Source organism: Panthera onca, chromosome B3, assembly GCF_046562875.1.
Source record: "Panthera onca isolate mPanOnc1 chromosome B3, mPanOnc1 haplotype 2, whole genome shotgun sequence".
NCBI classification, from domain to species: Eukaryota; Metazoa; Chordata; class Mammalia; order Carnivora; family Felidae; genus Panthera; species Panthera onca.
The window spans coordinates 24,766,014-24,781,852 of NC_138344.1; the positions used below are offsets into that span (position 1 = coordinate 24,766,014).

The 15,839-nt window shown below is 42.3% G+C and overlaps 1 protein-coding gene across 3 annotated transcripts in view; it reads right to left on the reverse strand.

The window, feature by feature from the left end:
- ATP10A (ATPase phospholipid transporting 10A (putative)) overlaps window positions 1–15,839 on the reverse strand; it is a 177,614-nt gene that overhangs the window by 54,342 nt on the left and 107,433 nt on the right. The gene's annotated exons all lie outside the window — the stretch shown is intronic.

Below are 15,839 nucleotides of genomic sequence, written 5' to 3' on the forward strand. Positions count from 1 at the left end.
CACTTGATGAAAAAACGATAGCTCACCATAAAGTCTCTCATTGGTAGTTTTGCCACTGATAGATGCAGCAGTGCCATAAACCATACAAACAAATGAGGAGAGGAATGTGGGAAGGAAATGGGGAGAAAGGAGGGAAATGCAGGGAATAAGTCTTTTGGATAAGTGACGATAGTTAATGGATTTTTTAAAAATCAGCTCATTGCTCAGGCTTGTCATTCTCTTTTCTCTACGAAGTGTCACAACATGTTAAAAAAAATTAACTCTTTGCTCACACAAGTAAATCATCACACAAAAAGTGCAAGTGGTTAAAAATCACAGCAATCACAAATACTGTTAACACCACCCCATGTGATTATTACTCTACCACAACAACATAGTTTCTGACACAGAATACAGCCATAACAGTAATTACTCAAACATCAGTTCTTACTGTTTTCCAGTGCATCGTGTACATTAAACAGAGAATTCACTAGATAACAGTAGCTTAATTCAATAGATGAAATTAAAATGCCATTTAAAAAGGCTCTTCTTGAAGTTTAATTAGCCATCAGCTCTGCTCTTCTTGGACTGAAATGGCCTCTGGCTCTATTTCCAGAGTGAGGCTATGTTTCAAGCTGCCTTGTGTTCATTTAAAGCCATGTAAAGTATCTTGAAGCCAGTTGGTTGCCTTTTCCAGGGCAGACATCTGCAGATACAGCATCCAGGATAGCCATGAAGGGACTCAGTTCCACAGCACACAGGATTATTCTTGGCAGACAAGGAGGGTGCACTTAAAATACACTGTCTATGTTTGTTATTCTTTCTCTCTATGAAAATGTAATGTGAATGGCTCAGAAATGGTAGGACATTTTGTCTCTGGACTTCAGCGCTGCATTCATAATGTTCTATCAATAACCATGTGCCTTGAGGAATGTGCACGTCCAAGGCACAAGTTGCCTGGCTTCATCCACTTCGTCTGGAATTGGGGAGAATTCTGAGGATTTTTAGAACCAGAGGGATCTTCAGAGACTGTTATAATTGAATTGTGTAACCACCACACCCCCCTCCCCCACACCCCAGAATTCATATGTTGAGGTCTTAACCCCCCAGAACCTCTGAATGTGACCATGTTTGACACAGGATCTTTAAAGAGATAATTAAGTTAAAATGAGGTCATTAGGGGGAGCCCTAATACAATCTTACTGGTATCCTTATAAGAGGAAATTTGGACACATACAGCAAAGGACAATTATATAAAGATATAGGGAAGAGATGGCCATCCACAAGCCATGGAGGGGGTGTTCAGAAGAAACCAGCCCTGTGGACTCATTGATCCTAGACTTCCAGCTTCCAGAACTGTGAGAAAGTGAATTTCTGTGGTATAAGCAACTTAGTCTGTGGTATTTTGTTATGGCAGCCCTAGCAAACTAATACAGAGACCATCTTTTGGTTTCTCATTTAAAAAGGGTTTCACATCCAGAGCACACCTTTCAGATGGGAAAATTCTACTTACATTGATTGTTTCTACATAAATTGGCAATGTAATAATACCCCATTTAAGAAATATATTTATTTTTCTCTCCATCCACTCATCTATCTGTTTGCTTCATTCCAAACTGGCTTCAAGGTCACACCATAGTCACCATCAGCCAAATTTCTGCCAACCCCATCCCCTGAAGCATGGACAGACTTAGAGGGCCCCAATCCACCCTTCCATCCTGAACATGCTAACTCCATTTTTTTTTAAAGCAGATACACAGTTGGGGAAGATGAAAAAAATCTGAAAGTGGATGGTAATAATGGTTAGTAAATAAAATTAATGCCACAGAACTGTACACTTAAAAACAGTTAAATAGTAAATTGTGTGTAATATATATTTTTACCATGACAAAAAAAGTTTTTAAAAAAGTATATATAAACTGAGAACTGACGGTGAAGAAATGACTTCATCATCAAGTAGAACATAGCCCAGAAACCGAGGGATTTCAATACAAATATAGAAAACATGCATAAGTAATTATTGAGAGCACCACTGTACTATATCACCTGAATCATTGCCACCAATTATAATTTTTTGATAGCTTGTTAAATGCCAGGCCTTGTGCTAAGTGCTATTCACCACCATTCATGACAACACTATGAGGTTGCTTTTCATGCTACCTTTAATTTAGGATGGTTAAAGACCATGCCCCAGGTCATGCCCAAGGTCAAGAGGTCTTTGAGTAACTGACAGCAGTTCCTCAGCCTCTCAGACATCCAGCTCAGCCGCTGACATCTTGCTGAGACTATCTTGCTTTAACAGGAAAAGATTACATTATGTTTAATAAGCCAAAATGTATACAATTAATTCTACAGAAAATTTCAGAGGCACCTGGGTGGATCAGGTGGTTAAGCGCTTGACTTCTGCTCAGGTCATGATCTCATGGTTTGTGAGTTTGAGCTCCGCACTGGGCTCTGTGCTGACAGTGCAGAGCTAGCTTGGGATCCTCTGCCTCCCCCTCCCCTCTGTCCCTCCCCCCACTCATGCACGTGCTTTCTCACTCTCAAAAATAAACATTAAAATTTTTTTTTAAATTCTACAGAAAATTTCAAAAATATTTAAATATGTCTCTAAGTTTTAATGTTTTTAAAAACATGCTTCAATTAAATATATCCTGGTCTGACTGTCAATATCCACCCCCTTCTCATCTTCAGCAACGCCTGTGGATGTAGAGTTAGCAGAGTTTACCCAAAAATCAGATCTGGGATTTAGTCCTAGTTCTTCAGCTTAAACAATGTGAGATTTTTACCAAGTGAATAGAGAGCATTTGGACTTGGATCTCTGAAGTCTCTGGAGCCATATGAATGCACAATTCCACAGAATGCACAGGTGATTCTAATTCAACCTTATGCTTGTGACAGGCTCAGTACTGGGAGGTGCTGCAGATGCATTGTTACCTATGAGATGCTCTCACACTGGTCAGCCCTCAAGCTGAAGTTGCTGGCCCTCTATAGCACCACCACAGCACGCCAAGTATCTTGGGCCAAGTGTAGTTGATGACAACACCCACTGCAGAGCAGACGTGTCCAAACAAGTACTACACTCATACTTTCTGTTGCTATACTCCAAATATCTCTGCAGCTTCTCTGGACAAAGTGATTTGATCTTATCAGATGAAAAGGAAGAGGCAGGGCAGTAACACAGGAGAGCTCTGTCCTTGAACTTGCATTTTTGTTAGATACTGCCAAGAGCCTTATGAGCCAAGCCACTCCAGCAGATGGTCCCTCCTTCAGACCCCCAGCACCTACCTCCCCCTCAGAGGTACCCCCTCCAGGTAGAACAGGTATCTACGCAAGTACTGTGTCCCCGATCCAACCACATGGAAGAGGCACGATGTCTAACTTAGCAGTGCCCAGACTGTTCACTGAGTGAATACCTGATTCACAGGGAAGATTCTGCTACCATTCTTGTATTTCACATTTGTGTTAAGTGAATTACTAATAACTATTTAGTAAAAGCCAAAGGACACTTCCTCTATCCTAAAACAAAAGCCATAATGTCTAAAAGGACATCTATAATCCATTAAAGTAGACACCATTATTTTTTATCTTAAGAGAAGTGAAATGAACCAGTTTATACTGTTTTGAAAACGAGATAAGCATATGTTTCCAAAGGCCCCACGAGCTCTCCACATAGAGATTTCAGAGTAAGGCTGTGTCTTGGTCTCTGGAGGACAAGGTCACAGCGAAGTCTGGTACGAGAATGCACAGAGCCCAGAAATGACCAACAAGACAGAGAAAACACACATGGCTCCTTCTGTCCTCTGCATCTGGGACCCTGTCCAGAAAATGCCCTTTGTGTCACGTGTCAGGATGCCTCCAGTCACAAGGGACTTGGGGTTTCCCCTCTTCCTCCAGCTTCAATATCACCACCCCACATCAGCCTTCAAAGGCTGATCACCCTACACCAGCTGCTGCCTTACAGGACGAAATCCGCATCCTAATGCAGTGACCAGACTCTGCTCCAGGTCAGCTGCTGCCCCTCCCAACTCCTATTCCTGTCACTTGGGATGTTCTGGAGAGGCCCAGACCTTTCTGCATGGCTTCCCTTGCCCTCCCACACTACTCTACCTAGCTAACTGCCTCCTGCATTTCAAGATGTGACAGCCCACTACCCTAGGTAGGATAGGCAGGTGCCACTGCTTTGAGCTTGAATGGGCTCCAGGTACATGTGCCTGGATGAAGCTGGCTTCATCCATGCTTTACTAAACCTCAGGTTCCCTGAGGACAGGAGCTCTATTCCCTTGAGGCCAAGACAGAGCCTGGTGCACACATGGTCCAGGGGTGACAGGTATTTATTCTGCAAGGATCTCATGTACCACAAGCTTCCAAATAGACTTAGAGCTCCATGCTAGGCTCTTGGGGCCTAGAACCTCTGCCTACCAGGTGCTACTCACCTGATGCTGAGGCAAATAGGATTGTCAACGGGGCTGTGGGGTTTCTCTGTGTTTCAGAAGCATAGTCCCTCTTTGGTGCAAGTGCATTTCACTTAGTAGCAATATAAAAGAATTTCTTCAGTCTCTATCTGCTTATTTATTAACAAAGGGTGAACAATATCTGAATTTAGGCAAAGCATTTTAACATAAATTAATGGAATAATCACTCCAACTCTTTTGTTTCGCATTTTTTAAGTTTATTTATTTATTTTGTGAGAAAGCGAGAGTGGGGGAGGGGCAGAGAGAGAGAGGAAGAGAGAGAATCCCAAGCAAGCCCTACGCTGTCAATGCAGAGCCCGAGGTAGGGCTCAATCCCATGAACCATGAGATCATGACCTGAGCTGAAATTGAGAGTCGGATACTCAACCGACTGAGCCACCCAGGTGCCTCTGTTTTGCATTTTTAATCCAATTTGTATTTACCATATGACTTTTAGTGCTGTGGGAATTCAAAGGGCAAATAGACCAATACTGCATGAGCAAATGAACAAATAAATGAAAATTTACTTATTTACTGCAAAGACTGTATTATCAAATCAGTATTTTCTCATAGTTAACCTGAAATAGGAAATAGTCTGCCTTATTCACCCAGGTGTCCCCTGACACATAGTCAGTACTCAATCAATCAATCAATCAATCAGTCAAAACCTGAATGAAATTGTAGGCATTCTGGTACTGGTTGCAGAAGACATCAAACATGTAAGGAGCCTTAAATCAAAGTAAACTTTTGTCTCACTGGGAGTTTATGCCCAAATACAAATGATCAGAAAACACACTTAAATAACTATTTAATTTACAGTTGCAATAGCTGTGACTGTATTATCTAATGTGTCCTAAATATACAAATGCTTAAATATGTTGGTGCTGCAGCCGCAGCAAGGCACTGGATGGCATGTAGTCCAGTCCTGATGGTTTATGTGAGGGCCACACTCCTTCCTGATGCCACAGTTATCTCCAGGGAAACCAAGCTGGCCAGGACCATGGGAGGGGCATAAGGGCTTTAGCCGGCCTTACAGGAGGCTTTGGAAGCTCAAAGCCTTTGACAGCTCATAGAAAAACTGATCAAGGGGTATCTAGGTGGGTGCCTTCTTTTTCTAATTGCAAATTTTCCTGTCCTAAGAACAAGGATCAGGTGGACCTCTCTTTGTTTGAAAATAGAAAGCCAGCCTTGCCCTGTTGACTCAGACTTGAAAACGCAGGAGCAACCCCGCCCTTAGTTTCCCTGCCTTTTCATCCTTTGTTCCTTTGCCTCCTTGCTGTTTCATAGTCAAAAAGTCTCCAAGCTTTAGTTTAAATGGTAGCAAAATTCAAAGGCCCAGAGTGCTGGGTTTGAGCCTAAATTGTCAAAATCAAAAGCTTTTCCTTCCGTTGTGCTGCCTTCATGGGCTGTGATTGCCAGCAGAGCCCTGCTTTTTCTTTTATCAAATGTGTTGAGTATATAAGGACAGGCTATGCACACAGAAAGCAACACGAGTTGTTTTATAGAAACCAACTTCAAAACCTAAATGAGAGCTATATTTTAAAATAGCCCTCTGTAAAGAATCTGTACTTAATCCAACAAGGTGCCACTGTATGAAACATGTCTACAGCAATGCTGCTGAGTTAATTTGCACTGCCAGGTTACAAGTCAACCTGTCTGCTTCACAGCCATGAACTTCTCCCTCTTCCATCACTACAAGTGGGTATGAAGGGGTGAGCAAAGACAGGGCTGTGGGTATAAACCTGTCAAGTTTTGGGGATCACTGGACAGATATCCTAGCTGGAGATAAGGTGCTCTCTTCTCACTAGGCGGCACAGAAAGAACGAGAGACATCTACAATGAAGTGGCCTCTGAGGTCAGGTCCCAATGGTACCCACGTAGGAAAAAAGTCATAATTCTAGTGTTAGAGTAAAATCAGGATGGAGGACTTAAAAAACAAGTCAGTGAAGAAACTCTTGCACTAACTTGGGAATGAGTCTGAGACCAAAATGGCAGCAGGATTGTGAATTCTGAAGCACAACCAGACTAGCTCAGTCATCAGATTCAAAAGGAAAATTCTCCATTATTAAGGACTAGGCAATTGGGACCAAACATCAAGCTGAAGGGAAAAAGAAACATTAGGGAAATATTAAAAACACATGCCCAAAGGTACCAGCGATTTGTACCAGAGATTTTACAAGAAGGTGAAGAATAGTCAAACCAAGATCTAGTGAAGACAAAAAGTCCAGGGATTTGAGATTGGTCTTTGGGGCCTCTTTTCTTGTATAGGAGTTTCTTAAAGAGGTAGTTGAGAAACAGCATAACTAGAGGAATGAATGTTGGAGTTTAGAACCTGAAATATAGGGCACCTGGTTAGCTCAGTTGGTTAAGTGTCTGACTTTGGCCCAGGTCATGATCTCATGGTTTGTGAGTTTGAGCCTCATGTCAGGCTCTGTGCTGACAGCTCAGAGCCTGGAGCTTGCTTTAGATTCTGTGTCTCCCTCTCTCTCTGCCCCTCCCCCACTCACACTCTGTGTCTCTCTCACAAATAAATAAACATAAAAAAAAAAAAAAAGAACCTGAAATACTTTCCTATTGCTGCCATAACAAGTTACCACAAACTTGGTAGCTCAAAACAATACACTGTAACATGTTACAGTTCTGGAGGTCAAAGGCTGGAAACAGGTATCACTGAGCTAAAAACAACAGGTATCACTGAGCTAAAAACAAAGCTTCAGCAGGGCAGTGTTTCTTCTGGAGGTTTCAGGAGAAAATCCATTGCCATGCTTTTTACAGCTTCCAGAAGCTGCCCATATTCCTTGACTCATGGCTTCCTTCCATTTTCAAGTCAGCAGTAGTGAAACCAAGTTCTTCTCACACTCCATCACTGTGTACTCTTTCTCCTGCCTCCCTCTTTCACTTAGAAGGCCCCCTGTGATGACACTAAACTCACCTCTAATAATTCAGGATAATTAGGAATAATCTCTCTACCTCAAGGACAGCTGATTAACCACCTTAATTATATTTGCAATCTTAATTTCCCTTTGTCATATAACACTATCCATTCTCAGGTTCAAGGAATTAAGACACAGACATCTTTGATAGGTTATTATTCTGCTTCCCATTGAACTTACCAACAAAAGGGCCTGATAAACAGCTATGCCTTTTTATGGGACCATGAAGAACTGAAACCCAAAGAAAGAGTGAACTGGAAAAGTGAGCCTTTGTAGAAACTGCCACCCAGCTTAAAGTCAATTGAGTGGCCCAGAAAAATCTCAACCCCTAAAATTGGATTAAAGCAATTCTGGATTGCTAGAACCTTCAAATACTGGACAAAGCAAACAAAAGTCCTTTCTTGATAAAAAAAAAAAAAATGTAATCCTAGGCTTCAAATTATTTATTTTGAAATTTATTACTTGCTTTATGGCTCAGAATATGATCCATAGTTTTAAATGTTGTGAGTGCCCTTGAAAAGACTATAGTTGGTGAATACAGTTTCTTATATATGTCCATCAGGATAAATATGTTAATAGTGATGTTCAAATTTTAGTTTAAATGGTAGCAAAATTCAAAGGCCCAGAGTGCTGGGTTTGAGCCATGGAGGCTTGAAGAGGAGACTGGGTGGGGGAGGGGCAGAGGCTGGGTTGGAGTAAGGGAAGGTAGGGAAGGGTAGAAGCAAGGAGGGTATTTAGTATGGGGCTACTACAGTAACTCAAGCAAAAGATGATGGTGGCTTGGTCCAGGAGGTAGAAAAAAGACTTGCTTACAGTCATGAGTGAAATAGGAAGAAGATGGGAGTCAGGGATTTTGGCAAGAATAACCTGAAGGATGAAGGGACCAAAGCTGAAATGTGGAAAATTGTGATGAAATACTCTTAGGGGGAAGATCAAAAGTTCGATTTTGTATGAATTGTGTTTGAGGTGCCAGTAAAAAACAAAACAAAACAAAACAAACCCAAAACACCTCCTTTAATGGGCTTAGTAAGGAAGAACAGAAAACAAGGGGGCTCACTTGAAAATGAAATGAGGTCAAGAGTGATCACTATTAAAAGAGAAACCTAGCATTCTAGCTAGGTGCTGGTGAAAGCCTGTGGCTACAGCGATGCAGAAGAATGGGTAGACACATTTAGGAGATGAAAATTAACAATGCTTGGTTCAGTGCTATAAGCAAACAAATCTAGGATAAAATACTAAGGTAAAACTCAGAAACCGTCATGGTTTGCTAAATTTGCTCAGAAAGCAAAAAAGGAAATGCAATTAATTCTTGATAATTCTGGAGTGCCTGGGTTGCTCAGTCAGTTAAGCATCCGACTCTGGATTTCGGCTCCATGATCTCATGGCGGCTCATGAGTTTAAAGCCCAGCATCGGGATCTGTGCTGACAGCTTGCCCAGCTGTTTGAGATTCTCCCTCTCTCTCTGCCCCTCCCTTAAGCACACACGCACTCATATATGCCCCCACCCATCAACATAAATAAATAAAATTAAAAAAAAAAACCTCTTTATAATTCTAATGAATGCTTCTTTCAAATCCAGAGACATGGTGCAGTATTTTAAGTGACATGTAAGGCTCGAATGCCTAAAAATAGGGCAGCATGTATACATTTCTTTATGTACATAGACATGGTGCAGTATTTTAAGTGACGTGTAATGCTCAAATGCCTAAAAATAGGGCAGCATATATTAGGGCATGAGAAATACCAGAAAGGAGATACTGCCAAACATTTAGAGTAGTTATCTCTGGATGGTGGAATTTCTGGTAACTTTCTTTTATTTTTTAAATTTTTTTCTTTTATTTTTTTCTTTCTGTTTACTAAGCTTTATCACAATTTTCTTTTACAATTTAAAACAGAGTATCAGTTTTGTTCCTCTAGAAAGAACAAGAAAAGAGGCAACAAACAATCAATGAGTGATTTACAGTTGATCAAATTCTTGCCAGATTACTGGCTCCATTTTTTTTTTTTTTTTAATTTTTTTTTTTCAACGTTTTTTATTTATTTTTGGGACAGAGAGAGACAGAGCATGAACGGGGGAGGGGCAGAGAGAGAGGGAGACACAGAATCGGAAACAGGCTCCAGGCTCCGAGCCATCAGCCCAGAGCCTGACGCGGGGCTCGAAATCACGGACCGAGAGATCGTGACCTGGCTGAAGTCGGACGCTTAACCGACTGCGCCACCCAGGTGTCCCATGGCTCCACTTTTAAGCTCGGAGATGTCAGAAGCTATTAAGAAGAAGATTCCAATTTGTGTAAAAAATGAGATTTAAAGTCTTTAAAATTCATTAATAAAAAATACAAGTTCTTCTTAAATATTAAGAACAAACTGAGGGTTGATGGGGGGTGGGGGAGAGGGGAAAGTGGGTGATGGGCATTGAGGAGGGCACTTGTTGGGATGAGAACTAGGTGTTGTATGGAAACCAATTTGACAATAAATTATATTAAAAAGAAAAAAAAAATACAAGTTCTGTTTGCCATTCAGGTTAACCAAGGTGGCATCTAGAATATGATGTTAGTCTTTTTAAATACTGTTTGTCAATACCGGGAAGAAGAAAGGCAAAGAATGATCATCTGTTGAAGCAAAGTGAACTATAATTGTAGATGGCAACAATAATTTGGGGCCTGGAAAGCCCATCTTTTCCTTTGATTTGCATTTGGATTGATGGAGTCTCTAACTTAGAATAATAAAATTTACTGCTTTGTTAAAGCAAAGCGATAAGAAATTTCATTTCTTCGTCTCAATGAAGCCACCCAAAATCCCATGTATTTTCTTTTGTAAATTGTTTATTTTTAATACTCTATGCTCATTATTCTTTTATGTGCTGAATGTTAACACTTTGGTGATGGCGTAAGACCATCCCTGCTCCTGTATTTTTTTTTTTTTTATTGAAGTATAGTCAACAAACAATATCTTATTAGTTTCAGGTGTACATCATAGTGATATGATTATTTTTGTACATTATAAAATGACCCCCACTTTAAGTCTACGTCTGTTACCACAAAAAGTTATTACAATATTATTGTCTATATTTACAGTGCTGTGTATTACATCCTCATGGCATATTTGTTTATAACTGGAAGTGTGTACCTCTTAATCCCCTTTGTCTATTTCACTTGCCCCCAACTCCTCTCCACACTGGTAACCAAAGACCATGTGTAAACTGTGTGTGTCTGGCAGCTTCTGCAGGCCAGATGGAGCTGGAGCAGGTGCAGGACAAGATGGTCCCAGGCCACACCAAGGTTTCTTTTATGGGATGGCTGTATCAGATGCAGGCCAAGGAGTGGTCTCAGTGCATGTTACATAGAAGCCAGTGTGGCAAGACAGCTGGGGCTAGAGTCAGCACATGCCAGGGGTGTCCCGCGGCATGCCAAACTGGGCTGTTATGGCAGGCTGGCTGGAACTGGAGCAGCTGTGGGGGTTGGGGGTTGCTGGAGCACAACATACTGGGACTGCATCTTAGCAGGATGGCTGGGTTGGGCACCTGCCAGAAGGGGTCCCTGAGCTCACTGTATCAGGGCACCCTTGACTCAGTGGCTGGAGCTGAAGTGGGTGCAGGCTAGTGATGCCCAGGCTGTGTAGTACTGGGGTCCCCTCAGGGAGACAGCTGGAGTTGATGTAGCTTAGGGGTCTGGGCATGCTGAGGTGGCCCTAGCAAGTGAGAGTCCCTGGAATCTGCTCCTGTTGGGTTCATCAAGGTGGAGAGTCAATATAAAAAATGGCTCTTGCTGGCACCTTCAACCCAGAGAGTTCCAGTAGTTTCCTGCCCATTTGGCAGAGGCTCTAGGGTTAGTAAACAGATTTCCTTTACTGACAGTCTAGTTGTCCTTTAAACCACAGTTTTTTCCACTGTGCCCCATGGCATTCAAGTTTGCAGGCCAGCCTCTTCAGTAATATCCCTCCCCATTGCAGGTGGCACTTTGGGAGTGGGGATCCTGTCACCACCGTGTCTCCTGGACTTAAAGTCAGTGGTGGTATGGTTTACCTAATCCCTGTCAGGTTCACTCTTACATGCTGTTTGGCAACTGTCCTGGTTCATCCAGATCAAAGCAGAGGAAAAGTAAGGAATAAAAGGAAGACAGAAAGGGGTGCCCTGGCTCTTTGTCTCTCTATGGCTCCCACTGCACTATGACAAATATCCATCTTTTCCAGGGAGGAAAAGCAGTCTTCTGATCACTCCCTTTGTTATATACATGTATAATCCACCTGTGACAAGTGGACACCAATGCTTACACTAGCACTCTACCCATGATGGCCTCCGACAAGATCCACCATGCAGAAACAAGTTAAAACAGAACTTCTATTGATACTCATTTTAAATCCCATCTTGTAATGTTTCTTTTCTATCAAATATTTTACAAGATACCTAAAGTATTAGTTTAGTAGTAATTTGACCCACAAAACCAGTAATGGTTCAATCTAATGCACAGAACTTAATTAACAAGGAAGTAAAAAAGCATACATTGCAGGGAAGATATGTGTGCTTGGGCACTGGTTACCAATTAGGGTGGATGAACAAGTCTTGGAACTGGTAACCTCACTGGGAGGACAAAAGGTATGGGCAAAGTCAGACAATGCCAAACAGAAAATTGAGGTCTCCCTTGTGCCTGCCAGCAAACTGCTGCATCTTGCTGAAATTCTGATTCCCACACGTAAAATAGGGATGACGGTGGTCCTGTGGGATGAGTCACTTGTGGAGAGTCCAGCCTAAGGAGGCACCCAAACTGAAGCATAAACCCTCTAGGCCACCAGGACCCTTTGTGTTAAATATCATCCCAGCCCCTCCTTCTGCTAATGGGCACATCCCTCATTGCACAGCTGCTTGCTGATGACAATGCAGCAAAGCCAGGAACTTCTTCCCCAAGCTGAGGCCCCTGTTGCAGGGAATTCTGTCTCCCTGCCCTCTCCCACGTGAGGTTAGGACACATAATTGTCTTTTTTTTTTTTTAATGTTTATTTATTTATTTTAAGAGAGAGAGAAAGCATAAGTGGGAGAGGGGCAGAGAGAGAGGGAGAGAGAAAGAATCCCAAGCAGGCTCTGGACTGTCAGCTCAGAGCCCCACATGGGACTTGATCTCATGACTGTGAGATCATGACCTGAGCTGAAATGAAGAGTTGGACGCTTAACCAACTAGCGACCCAGGTGCCCCAGGACACATAATTGTCTTAATAATGCAGGACAGTCTATCTCCATGTCTAATTTAAATGTTCCCTGCCCAAGTCTGTCTTTCTCTGTTCTAAAGCTGCACCTCTCCTGCAGTATAATGAGGCAGATGAGAGCAGGCTTAAGCTGAAAACCTGAGGCCAGCACTTACTGCATTGCATCTCATCTGAGAAGCAGATTTCACTTCCCTGTGTCCTGGATGCTGCATTTTTAGTTGTAAAATGGGAACAGTGACAGAAGAAAAACCTGTCAGGTTTTGGTTTGCCTGAGACGTGGCATACTGTATGTGCACAGGTGGGCACTGTGGCTGGATGCTGTCACAAGAGGGTGCAGCTGCTGCCCCGGCACTCCACACTAATGCTATGTCCTTGCCCTTTCCCATAAAAGGCAGCCACAGAGTGGGGACAGGAGAGTCTCTGAGACCTCAAGGGTCAACAATGTCCATTTCCAGATAGGGAACAAGCCTGGGCTTTGAGAGGAGTGACATGGCCAAGGTCCCATGGCCATGTCATGGCTGGTCTCCCTGCTCTCTGCCCAGCTTCACTGCCCCCTGAAACTGTTCACCATGATTCCATTCCCCACCACCTCTCCTCCCCTCCATTAAACTCTGTTCCCAGGTATGTCTGTGTGGGTGTTCCCAGATGAGATTAGCATTTAAATCAGTGGAATCAAATAGTAGATGGTCCTCCCCAACATGGGTACGTATCATCCAATCCACTGGGGACCTGAATAGACCCAAAGATGGAGAAAGGAGACATTCACCCCCCTTTTTTTCAGCCTCACTGACTGAGCTAGGATATCTTATCTCATCGTCTTCTGCCCTCAGACTGAGATTACATCATTGGTTCCTCTGGATCTCAGGCTTTCAGTCTCAGACTGAATTACACCACCAGCTTTCTGGGATCTCCAGCTTGCAGATGGCAGATGAGACTTCTCACCTTCCAAATCACATGAGCCAATTTCTATAACAAATCTCTCTCTAGACATATAGATCTCCACATACATAAATATCTGTATCTCTCTCTCTCTCTCTCTCTCTCTCCCTCTCTCTCTCTCTCTCTCTCTCTCTCTCTCTCTCTCTCTATATATATATATATATATATATATATGTATATATACATACACACACATGTATATGTGTATATGTATATATATATATATATATATATATATATACATACACACACACACACACACACAGAAATTTATTATAGATAATGGCACACAGACATTGACATGGAGAGACAGACACAGAGACATCTACCTATCTATTTCTCTTAATGACTCTGTTTCTCTGGAGAACTTAATACAATATTCAACAACCTTTTAGGGTCTCTTACCCTTTCACGATACCCCAAGATTCCTAACTAAGGCCTCTTCCCAAAATAGCCTCAAGGCCCTAAGATATGAAACAGGCAGAGGTTTGGAAGAACAGTCTCTGTAAGTGGGTTCACCTTTCGTGATTTCTGCCTCCTGAGTATCAGCTGACCTAACTGGTAAAAATCAAGATTCTTGGGCAGACACCTCCCCATGGGAAAACTGCACATGTATCTTGATGTATCTATCTATACACACACACATGCACACTCATGTGAGATGCATGAGTGGATGGTATGCCTGCAGCTTACCCTTACATTTTAAACTTTAAAAACAAAGAACAATTGTTATATATTTTAATCTTGTGTTGCAAGATTTCTGGAGGCCTTGAAGGACAGGGTGTGGTGTCTGGAATTTTAAAAACCAGGCAGTACTTGAAAGGAGGCCAGACTCCAGGAGCAAAGGAAATCCTCAGGGTTGCCCAAGTTCACACCTAGACAGAAACCTGGGATACCAAGCAAAGGAGGTCTGGGACATGCATCGATGATATTCCAAAATGCTAGTGTCTCTTAAAAGTGTGTCCACTCTGCAAGGTGGTGGACTGAAATAATTTCAGAGTCAGGGAGGGCAGACAATGAATGGCCAGCCAACAGTATGAAGCAAAACAGTTCAGATGTGGAATAGCATTTCGTGGTAGGGGGGCAGAGGGACTTCATTAGGAGGCCAGATGACAGTGATCCTCATTAGGGAAAGCTGGTGGGACCATGCTGCCAGTTCAATGAAGTCTGGGACACAGCACCTGCTGTAAAAGGATTCACTCCAGGAAGCACTGTTCATAATTAACTACTACACAGATCAGAGCCAGCTAGCACAGGCTCCTCCCACATGAATCAACCTAACGGTAATGCAAATAAAACAGCCCTGAAATTACATCTATGAAAGAATATCACTTAATTTTATTTTATTGAGGTTTTCAAAAGCACATCTTTTGTAGGTGATCAATGTTTGTGATTTTTCAAAAAAAAAAAAAAAAGAAGTGTCTTAATTAGTATATTATGGAAATATCAGCTTCTATTAAGAGGGCAAGAAGAACATAAAGACTGATTATTATCCCATTCATGTCTGGAAAACAGAGGAAATAATTATAGAAAAGTAAGTATTTATACCCAGGTGTAAATCCTGCACTGCATGGCTTCTCAAACTTGGAAGGGGCTTTTCAAATATAAATCCCACAGGGACCAAGTCAAAATTCAGATCCTATCTCTGTTGGTCTGGGTGGGACCTGAGACCTCTGCATTTCTCAATAGCCTTAGGTGACAGCAATGGTGGTGCTAAACTTACCACCCTTTGAAAAAAGGACCTAGAAAACCAAAGAATTATGTGTAAATAGTTATTCAAAGATCCATGATGCGATATGGGTTTCTAGGACTGAGGATGCTCCCTTCCTGGTGATCTCAGCCATCTTTAACTTACTTCCCTAAAACACAAGGGTTATCACCATGGAGGGTTCCATCTGTGATAGTACAAATTGTATAGGCTCTTCCCTCAAATTCAAGGGGGCCAAGAGCTAAGGGCTCCAGCCTGCCAATTGCAGAGGGTAATTCTGCAGTGTGCCTAGTAAACACTTAAGAAGAGGCAGGAAAAACACTGGACATAAATTAAGGCTTGCTTCTGGATTATTTTCCCTTTGAAAGCTTGGCTTTTATAACAGTCCTTCAGCTTGAGACAGAGCATCTCTGAAGAGCCCTGGTGGCCACATGGGCCCTCATAATGAAGTTGGTGCTAGCACTATGGGGCACGTGTCTGCTGAGCTCAGCACTGTAGCCCAGGCTCCTGGGCTGCAGGTACAGATTTTTCTAACAGCCACTGGCACATCAAGTCAATATCTTCCCCTCTTCTGTGGAATACCTGCCAATAACTGCAATATGTGACCAAAGAATTCCTGCAAAAAATCGC